The sequence below is a fragment of the Triturus cristatus genome, chromosome 3_1 (assembly GCF_964204655.1).
Source record: "Triturus cristatus chromosome 3_1, aTriCri1.1, whole genome shotgun sequence".
In the NCBI taxonomy this organism is placed as follows: domain Eukaryota; kingdom Metazoa; phylum Chordata; class Amphibia; order Caudata; family Salamandridae; genus Triturus; species Triturus cristatus.
The window spans coordinates 568,412,840-568,427,679 of NC_140583.1; the positions used below are offsets into that span (position 1 = coordinate 568,412,840).

A 14,840-nucleotide genomic window follows, 5' to 3' on the forward strand; every position below is an offset into this window, starting at 1 on the left:
GTCTCCATTGAAGTAATTTCATGTGTTTAATAACCTTGTAAAAGACTTTATGAGGACCTTGGTAACTGCAAAATAGATAAAATAATTGTTTTGTGTGTTCTTAATAATTTCTCTGATATATTATATGTTTAAGGACTTCATAGGTACTGGCTGATGGAATGGTATATAGCAGGGTAAACATATGAATATTCCGTTTCAGTTTTTTGGGGATATTAAGAACAATGTGTGGGAGGCGGGATTTAATTTTCATGAGTGGCCTTGCCACTGCATTGCAAGGGAAGGGAGGTTGAGGTGGGCTTTCACCAGAATCCCACAGAGGATCTGCTGATGTACCACATGTCTGCTGTCACACTTTCTTGTCCAATGCTGCAGACATCAATGAGGCAGCCTCCTTTGCTTGTCCATGCTTACCCTATCATATGTAGATTTCTATTTGAAGAGGATGATCCAAAATCTGAATGAGACTTCCAACAAACAGCGACTGAAGGGGACCAACTAATGAATATTCCCCAATTGGCTCATCCAAAATATGATTGAGACTTCAAAAATAAATGGCTGAAGGGTCCAAATCTCCTTTCTTTGTGTATTTTGTTATTAATATTTTATTCACTACACAAGCACTGACAGATGTGCAAGGCATTCGTCCTCTAAAACTAAAGTTATGGGTTAATGTTGAAAACAGATCTATTTCTTTCCTCCAGCCTGTTTTAGAAAGCCCAGAAGATGGTGAATTTAGCAAAGTAGTTTTTAAAACAACATACAGTGTTTCTTCCATTTTTGAGTTTTCCTTGAAAAAACATAGTTTTTGAAAAACTTTTGGGTATTTTCTCACTGTACACAAGTGTAATTTGCAAAGCTGGTTATCTATGCATGTGTAGGGGAAAAGGACGCACATTTGGTTTGAATTTAATTTGTTGAAAAAAGGTATGAGGGATTAAAGCGTGAACTGTGCAACACGGCTCAGCACTGAGGATGAAGTAAACCTAGGGGCTCATTTACAAGCCCCATGCACCACCAGAAAGTCACTTTTAATGATGCCCCGGCAGCGCACACCACAGAGCCATATCTGCAGTGGCCTTTCATGGCCTCTTAGATAAGGTGTGAGGCAACACAGCACAAGTTGCTGCATTGCCTCACACTGTGATAGGGAGGTGTGCCGAGGGCATTACGGTGGGTGTTTCCGCATAACACCCATGGCATTTGACACATTCCCAGAGTCACAAAATGCTGTGAACCTGGGAATGTTTCAAAAGCCTACGCCACCCCAGGGTGGCATAACAGTTGTTTTTCTGAAGGAAGGTAGGCCTTCCTGCACAAAAGCAACCTGATTTCAACGCAAGCACCCTTGCACATGGGGCTAGGGTGCCTGCGTTGGCACTAGGCAGCCACTTGTGCACCTTTTGACATAGGGCAGCGCAGCAGGAAGTCTTGCGGTGCTGCAATACACCAAAAATAAGTAAATGTGGTTCTTCAGGGTTAAACTAATTTACTCTTGTTATTATATAGACTATGCTTCCTGCAACCCACTACAGAACGCTTATCCGAGACAGTTTCCATTGACCATTCTGTTGCAAGTTAAAAACATTTGGGCATTCAAATATCACCCAGACCTGGGTGTGGATAATTATAAATGTATCCAGAAAAAATGGTTCAGAAATTCAAAATGGGCCACATTCTATACAAACAAGTCTTGCAAAATAAACATTACTTATGGTGTCCCACATAGCTCTGCACTATAACCATTACTTTTCATAATCAATATGAAGCCCCCCTTGCCAACCTCAATTACAAATGCATGCCGATGGTAATGTCTAGAGCACGCTAAAAGTCAAATGTGACACATTTCTACTACTAAAGGAAATAGAGATGTCTCAAACTAAAGATACTGACAACCGAATTTTCATAACTGGATTCATGAAAATCCATATGGCAGACTGTCAGTCAAGTGCCAAGAGGAATTAGGAAATATGTCAACCTTAACCCCAAATAGTAAAAAGGAAATTTCAGGGTTTGGTTTCATACAAATCTCTCATTTAAGCACTTAATTTTAACTGTTGGAAAAAGAGCAACCATTAACTGACGAAGAAGCCATCTTCTCCTGCATCTGAAACATCTCAACTCACCAGCGACTGGCGTTATCACGACACGACTATCCCAGGATAGAAATATGGGGTTCTTAAGAAAGAAATACACAAACCATAAAGACTACAGAATCATTTCCAAATCAGCCCAGCACTAAAAGTGCTTCATTGGTTACCGTTTGCACAAAGACTAAAGTTTAAACTCCTGTGCTCGCACTTCAGAATCTGCAACTGGCTGAGGCCTGACGAAACTGAAATCCGCAAAACGCGTGAGTAACTGTGATCTGCACTTTATGTGCCTTTAAAACAGTATTCTCCCAAACGATTACCCAGATAGTAAATAAGTCACCAAATCAGGGGTAATAATGCTTAGATCAGATTTAAAATTGTATCTTGTCTTCTGGATAAATGAATTCCATTCATCAAGCCTTGGCAGTAATTGATAATCACACTACATCAGTGCACCAAACATCATAAATGTTGACAGTAATCCCAATCTAAAAAAAATAAAACAACGGAGGGGTACCAGTTTACAGTAGAACTTTTGATGTGCCGACTGCAAAACGATTCTACCAAAAGTAACATTACATTCAGAAACATTGTATAAGGAAATTGACATTTTCCTAGCCTTAGTGCATATAAATCTTTATTAATGACAATGAATCTACTGCATTATGTATTTATTACTAATACAAGCTGCAACAACAGAGGGATGAACAAGTAATCACTACATTATGATGTCATAGCTATAAGAGACAGTCACACCCAGAAATCTCCTCTGTCATTGCACCCCACATGCCAAAATGATCTTATGAAGGAATTAGTACCAAGACAGTAGAAGCGGTATCCATGGAAAAGAAATATTTCATGAAATTCCAAACAGAAACTAGGGACACAATCAACTTGGAGAGGAAGTTGCCAGAAAGCACATGATCAAACTAGCACAGCTCTAAGGTCGCAGGCTTGGCATCCAAATGTGAGTGCAAACCGCTGGTAGCATCTAGTCCAAAGAACAGCATGTGAAGGTGGCCAATCCAGGAACAACAGGTGAAAGCTATCCAGTCACGATGACACCATGCAGAAAGGTATACAGGCCGGAGAACATCATATGTGAACAGCCAGTGCAGGATGTATAGTGTGATGAGGAATCCATCCAATTAGAAACTGGGCCAAAAGAGCTGAAGAGATGATCTTGAGGTATCCGCATGAGAAGGCGTGAGAGGAGCTAAGAAACTGAATAGGTGAATCTCTAGAAGTTCAGGATGCTCTTGCAAAATAGAGGCCAAAGAGCAGCAGAAATCAATGGTCTTAAAAACAGAACAGAAAAAACAGAAAGACACCAAAAACCAAAGATAATTGTATATAAATGATGACAATAAAATGTAATAATTGACAAAACTCACAGCGAGGCAGAGGTTCTAGAGGGAAAAGATGGCAGGACATTGGAAGGAGTCTTGTGGAAAACATAGACACTGGATGGAAACAGATGTTAGGATGGTTGAATAACAGGGTAGGTGAAACATGCCAAGTAGAGTAACAAGCCATACAGATGGCCCCCAGCTGGATAGAAGTAGGAACATCCTGACGAGTAAGGAGAGTAAAGCCCACCTCTGGATAGCAACTCTAACAACGTTCTGTAGCTCATAACTAATATTGCTGATCTATGACACAATGTAGTGAATATAAAGGGATGGGTACCTCTTCGGTGTAACGCTTCTGTAATAAAATTGTCTCAAAAAAAGAAAGCAGAGTATCAACAAATATGGTCGACAGATTCCAACTTCGAAAGATTACCACTTTCCTTTCCTAGACTGGTTTTCAGACAGCACTGGAATCAGTCGAGTTCAGTAGCCATTGGTCTCTTTCTTTTTTTATATACATTTTCCTTGCGCACATGTTCACTTTTGTTACACTATTGCACTTGCACTGCTGCTGTCACCAGGAGCACCTTTTGTTCCAAACTTTGCTGGTCAACGGTGATATTGATATACAATATCTTCATAATATTTGATATGTGAAATTACCTTTTGTTCTCTGTTGTGTTTCATTGATCGTAAATGCGATATTAAAATTGCACGATTTTAGGCTCTCAAAAAAAAGAATAATCCAAGGCATGAACAATGAGATTGGTGCCACTAGGATGTGTTAAATTACACTCGGCCTGCTATTTCATTTCTAAAATGGGGAGGAAGTTTAGGGAAAAACAAGGCTCTACCATAGAAAAAGTTAATTGAACGGTGCCACAGACCTAGAATAGTTATACTGTCATAAATACTGATAAACAGTTGAAGATGGAATTCAAATATTATATACAGATTTGCCAGAAAGGAGTCCAGAGTCCTTCATGAAATTTCCAGATTTTGGTATTTACAGAACCAAAATACACGTCACTGTAAATACCTTATTGTTTTCCCTTGTTAGATTTTCACAGGTTTGACCTGCAAAAGTTAATGATGGGTGGGATATTTAATTCACCCTTTTAAAACGACCAAACTCAGAATTCCAATTCCTGCGCAAAGAGTTGTTTGCACAGGGTCGGAAAACTCCAATCAACTCAGAATGAGGGCTTTAGTGTCTTTTATATGGCATTGGCACTGCAACTAAACTGCTTCACCTAGCGCAGGACCCATTGTGACATCAGTTTCTACTCTGCCATTCTCAGACATGTTATCTTTGTAACACACACACCATGATGTGGGGTTTTCCACTCCGATGGTTACAAGGTCTATCCACTGCTATTATCCCTCTTGCACTGGAACACGATTCCTCTTGCCTTCTGAATTAAATCTTGCAGTGATGTCTATAGTCTGAAAGTCGCCGCTCCTACTGGTCCTAGCAGCTATAGGAGAAATCCCAGATTCAATGAATTCAGTATTTCAAAAAGTCTGTTATTTGTTCTAGTCTTACTAAGCAGAGTTTTGCCATGCTAAGAGAAATATGTCTGTTTTGGGCTTATTTTGAATGATCTATTGTCAGTAACTTAGAAGTTAGTAGGAAAGGGGGAACTGTCACCAACTTAAAGACAATCTGGTTAGGCCAAAACACATGGTCCTATTTAAAAAAATAATCATGCAGCGCAGCAAGTCACCTTGCTGTATGGCATGATAGGGAAAGGACGTAAATGCACCACACTTAACAATATACAACGTATTTCTGTCGATTCCCAGCACCTGTGCACAATGTGCTGCCTCTGGCCAATGCAGGCACCCTTATACCAAGCAAGCTACAAGGGTTCCTGTGTTGTAAGCAGGATTGTTTGTGTTCTGGAAGGGACAACTTGCTGCACAAAAACAATCCCCTGAGGCATTTTCCTCTTTTTGTGTGTGCTGCAGGTTTAAGTAGCTTCCTTCTTCGTCCTATAACTGCTGGACAAGTGCAACAAATATGCGTGATTGTCTCTGATTTATATCCTCATAGACGACAACTTGGTTGTGATGAACATGAATGAGGTCTTTTGTATCAAATTACCTGAAAAAACAGCATAAACACGCGTTTTAGAGCCGGGGAGAAATGAGTTATCAATTATTCTTTGGGCTTCAAGTCCTGATATGTTGACAACTGTCCAAGCACGTCATCTCTTTGCAAATGAGCTCTTGTCCTGCATTTGAGACAAGAACTTTGCTGAGGTATTGCTTATTCCAAAGAAAGCAGCTCTTTCCGTGGGGCTAGCCCAGGCTTCTTAAATGCTGACTGCTTACATTGCCAACCCTATGTCGTCTCCCGAAGATTTTTATTTTATTTTCATTTGCTCCTCTATTTCCAACGAACTGTCACAGGTTGTTCAGGGAGCCACTCATTCAAGCACGGAATGTCTAGCATAACTTGACAAAACCATTAATTCTTTGCAGCTCTTGGTGTTTTTAAACCAAATTCCAGCTGGCATGTGATTTTGGCAAACAAAAGACAGCTTTGTAGACATTTGGAACAGATTCAGCGTGACCGCCTCCTTTCTGTGTATGATTTCTAAGCTGTATGCTACGATAGGGGACAAGTGCCATTATTGTAAACAGATGTGTGAAAAGCTATGGGACCATTGTGGCTCTCGTGACAGACCTCCCCATAAAGAAACAGCTGAAGAAAGTAATTTGGACCCCAGAGTTTCAGAATGCTTTTGACTTTCTGAAAGAGGATATGTGCTCAGCACCAACGTTACTACCCTCTGACTACACAAAGGAATTTGTGGTTCAGACAGATGCTTCAGAACAACGGATTGGGATAGTGTTGGCACAAGTAAACGAAGAGGGTCTAGTTCAGGCAGTTGCCTTCATTAGCAGGCAGCTACACCCCAGAGAAGAAAGATGGAGTGCCATTGATAGGGAAGCCTTTGCTGTTGTCTGGTCTCTGATGAAGCTGAGACCATACTGTCTGGGACTCACTTCCATGTCCAAACTGACCACAGACTTCTCAGACAGCTCATGCAGATGAGAGGGGACAATTCAAACCTGTTGAGGTACTCCATTTCCTTATAGAGGATGGACTTTACTGTGGAACACCGACCTGTGACTGCCCATGCCAATACAGATGGACTTTACAGGTTTTTCCACTTAGCTGGTGAGGACTACCAATATGTAGTTTAATTACCCATCCCTTTTTGTCTAGTGGGCTGTTTGAGAAAGTCATCTTTTTTGCCCTGATCTCCCCCATTCTTTTGACTGATACTGATGCTAACTGACTCTGATTGTGGCCTGGGCTCTGCCAAACAGGCCTAGGGCCAGTGCTCTCTTTTAAAGGTGTATGGCAATTAGGTATAAATGCAATTGGTACTGACAACCTACCGGTATGTCCTTAGTATATGGTAGGGCATGTAGGTTTTGAGGCCCAGTAGATTTAATACACTTAAGTGTGCACTGCTACGGTGCCTGTAATCTTTATTTACTCCGGTCACAATTGACCATAGTATAAATAATACTTAGAAACATATCACACAAATGTATCTAGAATATAAAATAGATAAAACACAGCAAATAATCCACATATTCTTGATAATTCCTTAACAATTCTGGTCATGGCAGCAAATATGCAGTCTGACACAAATTATTACATTACAAATTCAGACATAAAAGTTATGCAAAGGAGTAGTAAAATGCAAGATAGAATTGGTTGCGTTGAAACACTGCCAGAATTTAGGGTGCCTGCTGTCATTTTAAATGCAGCTCTGCTTTTAAAATAAAACTGTGCCCAGATTTGACTTTGAAATACAAAGTACTTCTAAACTACCTTATTGTCACATATATGTCATCCAGGTAGAATCTACTGTCACATTGTTTTTTCAAAGTCGGGCACAGATTCCAGATCTAATGAAAGTTGCTTCTGACTCCTGGACCACCTCCACATTTTTTGGCGAAATTAGATCCCTTTGACTCTTCTTCAAAGTCTTTAGGTTTATTGCTTTGTTGTTGTGAAAAAAATGATGATGTGTTGACTTTATGCACATGTGCTTGAACTGAAAGTGTTTTTGGACTTGTTGTCTTGTTCAACTGTTGACTATCTAGCCCTCGTGGAACTCCTGTTGAGCATGTAGTGTTATCAGCTATTGTCACTTGGTTGTTTCTCTTCACTATCAGAAACTCCATTATCTTGTTTTCTGCACCTTTTTCAGCAGCTGTTTAACTCCCCTTTTTTGGTTGCTGTTTGTTTCTGCTATATCAGATTTCCCATCTTCCTCGTAGCATGTTGCAAATATTGTATCTGGAGTTCTGGGTCTCTTTGTCCCTTTCTACTTACTCTGATCTCCCCTTGATTTCCCAGACCTCATATTGAACTCATTGATTCCTCATTTAGACTGAGGCTATTTCTGTAATTCTGATTTCTCAGCTGAGCTGGGTTTGAGGTTTTTAGTGCATAGAAGGTTCCCACCATTTGGACTGCAGTTCAGGACTGTGATTATAGCTATTATACAAGGGGTTGTCAGTGCTGCTGTATAATGGTTTGCGGGGGTTGTGTGCCTAATACTGTTGGGTCTCCACTGGCAATGTTCCCGTTTGTTTGACAGCTATTATGAGGGTCTTAAATGTGATGGCTGCAGTATAAGTTGTTCCCCAGCCACAGAGTCTCTCTTCTGTGTTGTCAGCTTCAATTTTAACTGTTCAACTTTGAGGTGCTACTGTGGAATAGCGGGAGGAAGGCTGTTAGGTAGTCAGCTAGGCTGCTTAACAGCTTGGCAGCTTATAACAGCTTGGGGGGACAGTGGGGCAGCAATTTGAGCGTCTAGTATATACCACCTTTGGTCCTTCTGTCTCACAACTCAAGCCCACCCCCCAGATGCACAGCTTCCAGTGCTGACCTCATTCTCCTCTCTTTTCTTCTTCCTTGTTCCCTGCTCCTAGCTCTTTGAGTCTAGCTCCGTACATTAACGTATAGGCTACCTTGCTCTCATGTAACAGCTTCTGCGGGCTCTTTCCCAAGTTTAGTGGTGCTGCCTATGTCTGACTGGGGACTCTCCCCCAACTTCTCCGGCTGCTTTGGCTTCTCTGGCATCAGACTGTGTTGGAACCTGCTGTGAGTTTGCCGTTAGTTGTGGTGGGTAGGCAAGCGGGGAATCACCAGAGCCTCCTGCGCACACCTGCACCTGCCCCTTCACTGTCTGCTCTTCCCGGCACTTTTCCTCACCATAGGATGCCGCTGCCAAAGCTGTAATCCAACCGCATCCACGGAAGCCAACCCCGCTGCCGTAACCCCCGATCCCCCGACTCCTGACTTGAACTTGAAGCAGTGGCAGCTCCTCCACTAAGGTGGAGGAGCGCCGCCCCACTGCATTTTTTGCAGTGAAAAAAGGAAAAATAAAATTAGAATAACACTGCGTTATTATAATTTTATTTTCCCTTTGTCATGCAGCTTTACGGGGTGGGGCGGGTTTGGCTGTCGGCACAGACAGCAAGGGGAGAAATGGTGGGCATTTAAGTGAGCATGACAGTTTGGCCTGCCCTCTGAGGCCGGCCAAAGAGTCCTGCACACTCTGAATGATCACCACCAGGCTGCATTAAGCAGCCTGGTGAGGAACTTGCACAGGCTCCCATTCCCCGTCTGAGCGCCGATCCGCAGTGCTCAGACCAATCACAACACTACATTGCAGTGTTGTGATTGGCTTAGGCGAGGGAGCAAAGCAGTCACTGTACTTAGTTGACTGAGGGCCTAATGTGCACAATATATTTTGCAATTCCTCATTAGCAAGAAATAATGATTCGCTAACAAGGAGTCGCAAAATGTTATGAACAAATACACCAAGCCCTTTAACAGTGCTACCTTAGGATTCAACATTTAAGACTATTGATTCACAATTAAGGTATCAGTGTCATTCACAATTTGCAAATGTTGCTTTGTCCGCAGCTAAGATGTTAGCAAAAAAGGAAATGAGCCTGCACAACCACTGCCATCCACCCCCTTCCTGCACCATGGTTAGCCAGAATCCCCAGGAGGATGGCAGTAGGAAGCACAAAAGGAAATTAAGTGATCAGGAGTTGGATATTTTGACAGGGGAGTGCTCACCCAATAATTACAAACTGTTGGGCAAGGCCTCACATATTGTGTCTTAAGCTACAAGTATACAAATATGGTTCCATATAAAACAGAGGAAAGGATGAATGCTGTTGGTGTGGCTAAGAGGTGTATAGAAGAAATATGCAAGATGGTACAGCCTCCATTTGCACACTACAGAACAATGTGTGGCAAGTACTGATGCACCACCCACATCCCTGGGGAAACTCATTAAGCCCACACTTCAGGCAGAAGCTGGTACAGCTGTCAGTACCGTTGAGACATCGCAACAAAAACTAGCATCCAGAGGTAAGTAACATGGATTAAGTGAAGCATGGACTTTTTAAAGTTAAAAATGCATAGGCACTGAACTTTTACAAGCAATAAAACCACTCTCTCAAAGACGTTTTACAAAAGTAATGGCTATATTTGCAGATTTATTACGTTTTGTGAAGTGGACACTAACACAGTGCATTTTGTAGTCCACAGTAGTAAAGAGATTGCATATCCAACTGCCAAGGTATGTAATCAAGTTGTATATCTTCAGCAGAAATACACTTTCGAAATGTGCTAAAGTGTAGCAGACCCACATGTTTTATCAGCATCACACTCCGGAATACTATTTCATTATGTGACTTTACCATCAGCACATTATGACACATCATGACTCGTATGCATGCCACTGACATGTCATCTCCTCTCACTCCTCACAGATCACACAACTTCTGAAGTTACGCAGGTCACACAACTACAACACACAGGGAAAGAAGGTTGCTTAGCGCCTGAGAAAAACAGCTCTGGCGAGCTAAGCCTGGAAAGTGCAGTACTGACAGAAACACATCCATGCAATGAGTCAGACAAATTGTTGTCACATCTGCGACTTCTAGTGGCAGAACTACTACCCCACCCACTGTGAGGCTAAGCACATCAGTGTTTTTAACACATTTTCCCGCTACAACAGGGAGAAGGCAAGGAAGCAATCAGGGTAGCACCAGAACATGTCACGTTCTTGTAGTCACAAAATCAGCAACAGAATATAAAAACATAGAAAGCTAAATGAAAGACGCAGTAAAAACAACAGAAAACACCTTGTGAAATTATCTGCAAGGTTGGTGGTTTAAAGGACACCAGGTATGAAAGCTGTGCAGCAGTGGGCCAAATCATTTGTGAAATGGCAATAACTCCACTATCACAGTCCTTAAATGAGCGAATTGCCAGGATCCTATAGGAAGGAAGCAAGCTTTTCTTTCAAATCCTTAGAGAGTGTTTTCCTATTCAACACAGCCTGTGCTGACTTACTACTAACTTACAGGTTGAGCTTTTAAGGCATAGTGGGTAAGTTGTGTTGTGAGCTTGTGCATGCAGATGAGCTCATGGAGTTCCAATGCCTGGTTCTCCCTCGAGCTATGGAATGCGATGAGGTCGTCAGAGGATAGAGCACCGGTATACGAGGAGGTGTCTTGTTGTGTCTCTTCGACCCTGTTCTTGGATTCAAGTTAACAATAAAGTGAATTCAAATACTTTTGCCTCCGAGTATTAGCTTTGCAACAATGGCGACGAGCGACTTGAATCCTGTTGCACCCACTCATTGATTACGCCCATTGTCCATTTGTACCCATTATTACGGGAACTTTAATCGTGACAGAGTGAGGTGCATCTGACAAATGAACTGTGTGAGCTTTTCTCCTCCTCCATTTGCTGCTTAAGGAAAGGTGCATTTTCTATATTTTCTGTACTTTGTACCATTGGGAACTTACCAAAGGCTGTTGTCTGTTATGCTAACACAATAAAAGGGGGGTTGGGGGTCCAATGGAACACGTTTAAAGACCAATGAGGAGAGTATCCCCTAATCTAATACAATAAAAACACAAAACTTTCTCGGGTCTATAGAAGCACACAAATATGCATGATCATATGTGCATGAGAGAAGGACTAGAGTATCACCAAATCTCCCTTATAAACAGGGGGGCAATCCCTTTTAGGACGAACCCCACACCCACCATAGGTGGCATGCTTCATCATATGGGTTTCTCCTCCCAGTGGGAAACCTAGTCCCACTGAGGGCTACAAATCTCTCACTATGAGGAAGGAGCTCTGGGATGTTTTCAATATGGTAAGACATTAACTAGGATGCTAAAATCCCATATGTGAATATTTGGTGTGGTGAGAGTGCAGCGCAATCAGCCGTGATAAGTGAATATAAAGTGGTGAGGTTAAAACTACCTAGTGGATGCAAAAAAACTACTTTATTGGCTTGCTCGCACTGGTAGGATTAAAAAGCCATGCAAAGAGTAGTATTGATGTAAAACTACTCAATGTAAGGTCGACATGTTTCAGCCTTTATGATCAATGGAGTGTATCTAGGCTTTCTTCAGGACCAATAGGAATTAAAAAATATCTACTGCTAGTTCAAATCATTACTAAGAAAGAAAAACAAAAAACAATACAAAACCAGTAATCATATCCGTTGTTGGTTGGTATTACTGGAAATATCTGTAAAGGTGGGACAAAAAACAAAGTGCAATAGGTCAGACACCAATCCTTCAATTTAACTGTGGTGCATATGGTGCTATGGGGTGGAGCATTTCACCTCATTAGCAGGTTCTCACAATGTATATAGAGAAAATACACTTACTCTTATAGTTGGGATAAGTGGCCACACTTCTACCTGGCGACAGCTCATGGAAGGGGGCCCCGCTCTGTAAAGAAACAAGGTCTTGTGTCACACCATTCGTTTATAAATGTGGACACTGATCTTTTCAGCGATGTGTGTGCATAGAACCCAACCATTCAGGGCCCAACAATTCAGGACACACGTGTAGGAAGACTATAGAACTAAGCAGACTTAACACTGTCGTATATGATTGGAACAGTGGTCGTCTTGCCCACTAGGCAAAGGTTTATTCATGGTTAAAATGATAATTCCCTTCTTGAACCACTCCTTCTTATTGAGCCAGAACAAATGAACTATCAAAACAAATGTCGGGGATCTGAACGGTAGGAGACTTAATAGTGTTGTATTTGATGGAGACAATAGCCACCTTGCCCACTAGGCAAGGGCTTGTTCATGGTTGAAATAATAATCCCCTTCCTAAACCACTCGTTCTTATTGTGGCAGACAAAAAGGAACTATCAAAACAACTGTCGGGGGGATCAGAACGGAATTGATAAACGTGCACTTTAAGGAATATGACCCCCTTGCAATGGTGTCATAAACTTAGAGCAAATCAATATAAGCCACAGTAGTCTGGGAACAAGTGTGTGACTCCTGTACACATTGGTGAATTTATCTTAAGTTGATAAATAGGCATAGTAATCGAGGAGGCTAAACCAAAATCCTAACAAAGGGGGGGGACTCAAATTAACTCGACTGTGCGCTAAATCACAGCGGGGTCATTTAAAGAAGGATCACTCTACACACGAGTAATTACTGATAAGGCTATTCTCAGTAGAAATAGCCCCTTGAGTGTTTGTGAGAAACCTCTTCAAACTCAGACATACACGCCCACCGAAACACAGAGTCAAGGACCATATGCTGTCACTCACTTGTCCATTGGTACCCTGTCACGGTACATGACCTGTCACCGGAGGTATCGACCGGAACCGAGGACAGCTCTTAAATAGTCCTAACAAAGTTCAGATCACTGCGCTTTTTGGTGAAAGACCCGTAGGTGCCAGAGCTAGCTGCCGGTGCACAGGGACGGAACAAGGTCAGTCCTGCGCATGCGTGGCAGTTGTTCGAGTCGACTGAATTTAAAAATGATATCTTTCCAAATCGTCATATAGTCCGCTACTTGATTAAAATTAAGGACAAATGAAAAATAGATGTCATAACCTCCCAAGTACATTGCCGTAAGAATTTGTAAAAAATACACATTGCGCATACGTACTGTGTGTATTGCACATGCGCTTGGATAGAATACTATCCCCCAATGTTTTGGCTTTGAATTAGATAGCTTTATTCAGGCAAGGGTACGTAAGCCTCATTTTATTTGAGTAGGTTAGGAATAACTATAGCCCTGAAGACACAGGAATCATCGATGTGATAGATGTGCATAGATAGGTGTACTGCACAATGCTAGTAAACAAAAGTTGAATTATGTTCATTAAGGCTAAAACATACATGTCGCATGTATTTAGAAAGGTAGTTGGAAATGTACGTGTGTAGTACGCTCCCGAGGTCGGATTGTCCGCTGTGCTAATCATTGCGAAGAACGCATTTCGGAATTGCTGGCACTACAAGGGCGTATTAAAAAAACAAATATATGATGGCTGTTGAGCGCAAGAGTTATAAAAGCTCATCGTGCATATTTTTAGGTACTGGACAAAGCAATCAGCAAATCCCCTAATGTTGTGTACTTCGGAGGCGCACCAGATTGAGTATTTAAGGAAAAACATATAAAGGCTACTGAGCACGAAACATTTACAAGCTCAAATTACATCTCATTAGTTAAGAAAACCAGACATCCGGCTGGTAGCCATATATGGTGTTAATGAAGGACATACAGTGGCTACTGAGCATGGAAAGTTGACCAATTCAAAATGCACATGTTAGGTAATGAACCACACAAATGGCTGCTCGCCATATTTTGCGTCACTAGTTGTTGTGTTATGAGAAGATATAGGACACTTAATCGCAAGGTGTTGACAGGACAACTCCGGACTCTAATACTAGAAGTAGACCCCTAAGGCAACCCCACTAGTGTGCTGCATATTACATGTATATTTTCACAAGGACAGCCAAGGCATCTCATCATTAAGTCATGTGGTATCACATTTCAACCTGAAGACCCAGCGTTGTTCATGTCTAAACAGTAATCCCGATATGGCTGTAATGTGCGTCGGAATCCACGGTTGTTCCAAAACTGCCCAGAAAAGGTTGTCTGCCGAATGATTCATATCTAGAAAGTGATTTGTCATTTTGGTTGACCTTTTCTTGCACCGAATGGTGCTCTTGTGTTCTAAGATCCTTGTCTTGATCTTACGAGTGGTCATCCCCACATTGCGGAGACCACAAGGACAACAGATAAGGTAGATCAATTTCTCACTGTTGCAGTTTATGTGTTTCGATAGTAACCAAGGTCTGTCCATTCCTATATCAATTTCTGTTGTTCGTTTTGTTTGCGGACAGACGGCACATATCCCACAGGGAAAATGACCCTTAACAGGTGGTAGGCCCCAAAGAGATTCTTGCCCATCATCTTTTTTGTGTCACAGGCGGGTATGAACTAGTTGGTCTTTGATGTTAGTACTTTTCTTGAAGGCAAGCAAGGGAACAGGTAGCGT

General features: G+C 41.8%; 1 protein-coding gene and 1 long non-coding RNA gene across 3 annotated transcripts in view; one reads left to right on the forward strand and one right to left on the reverse strand.

Annotated features, from left to right (window-relative positions):
- The window catches only part of LOC146860569 (uncharacterized), a 103,823-nt gene extending 90,585 nt beyond the window's left edge, over nt 1-13,238 (reverse strand). The window contains exons 1-2 of the long non-coding RNA XR_014978829.1: nt 13,101-13,238; nt 12,190-12,253 (exon numbers count right to left, since the gene is read on the reverse strand). This is a non-coding gene — a long non-coding RNA (uncharacterized LOC146860569). The remainder of the gene's footprint in view (nt 1-12,189; nt 12,254-13,100) is intronic.
- SLCO3A1 (solute carrier organic anion transporter family member 3A1) overlaps nt 1-14,840 on the forward strand; it is an 856,588-nt gene that overhangs the window by 824,145 nt on the left and 17,603 nt on the right. The gene's annotated exons all lie outside the window — the stretch shown is intronic.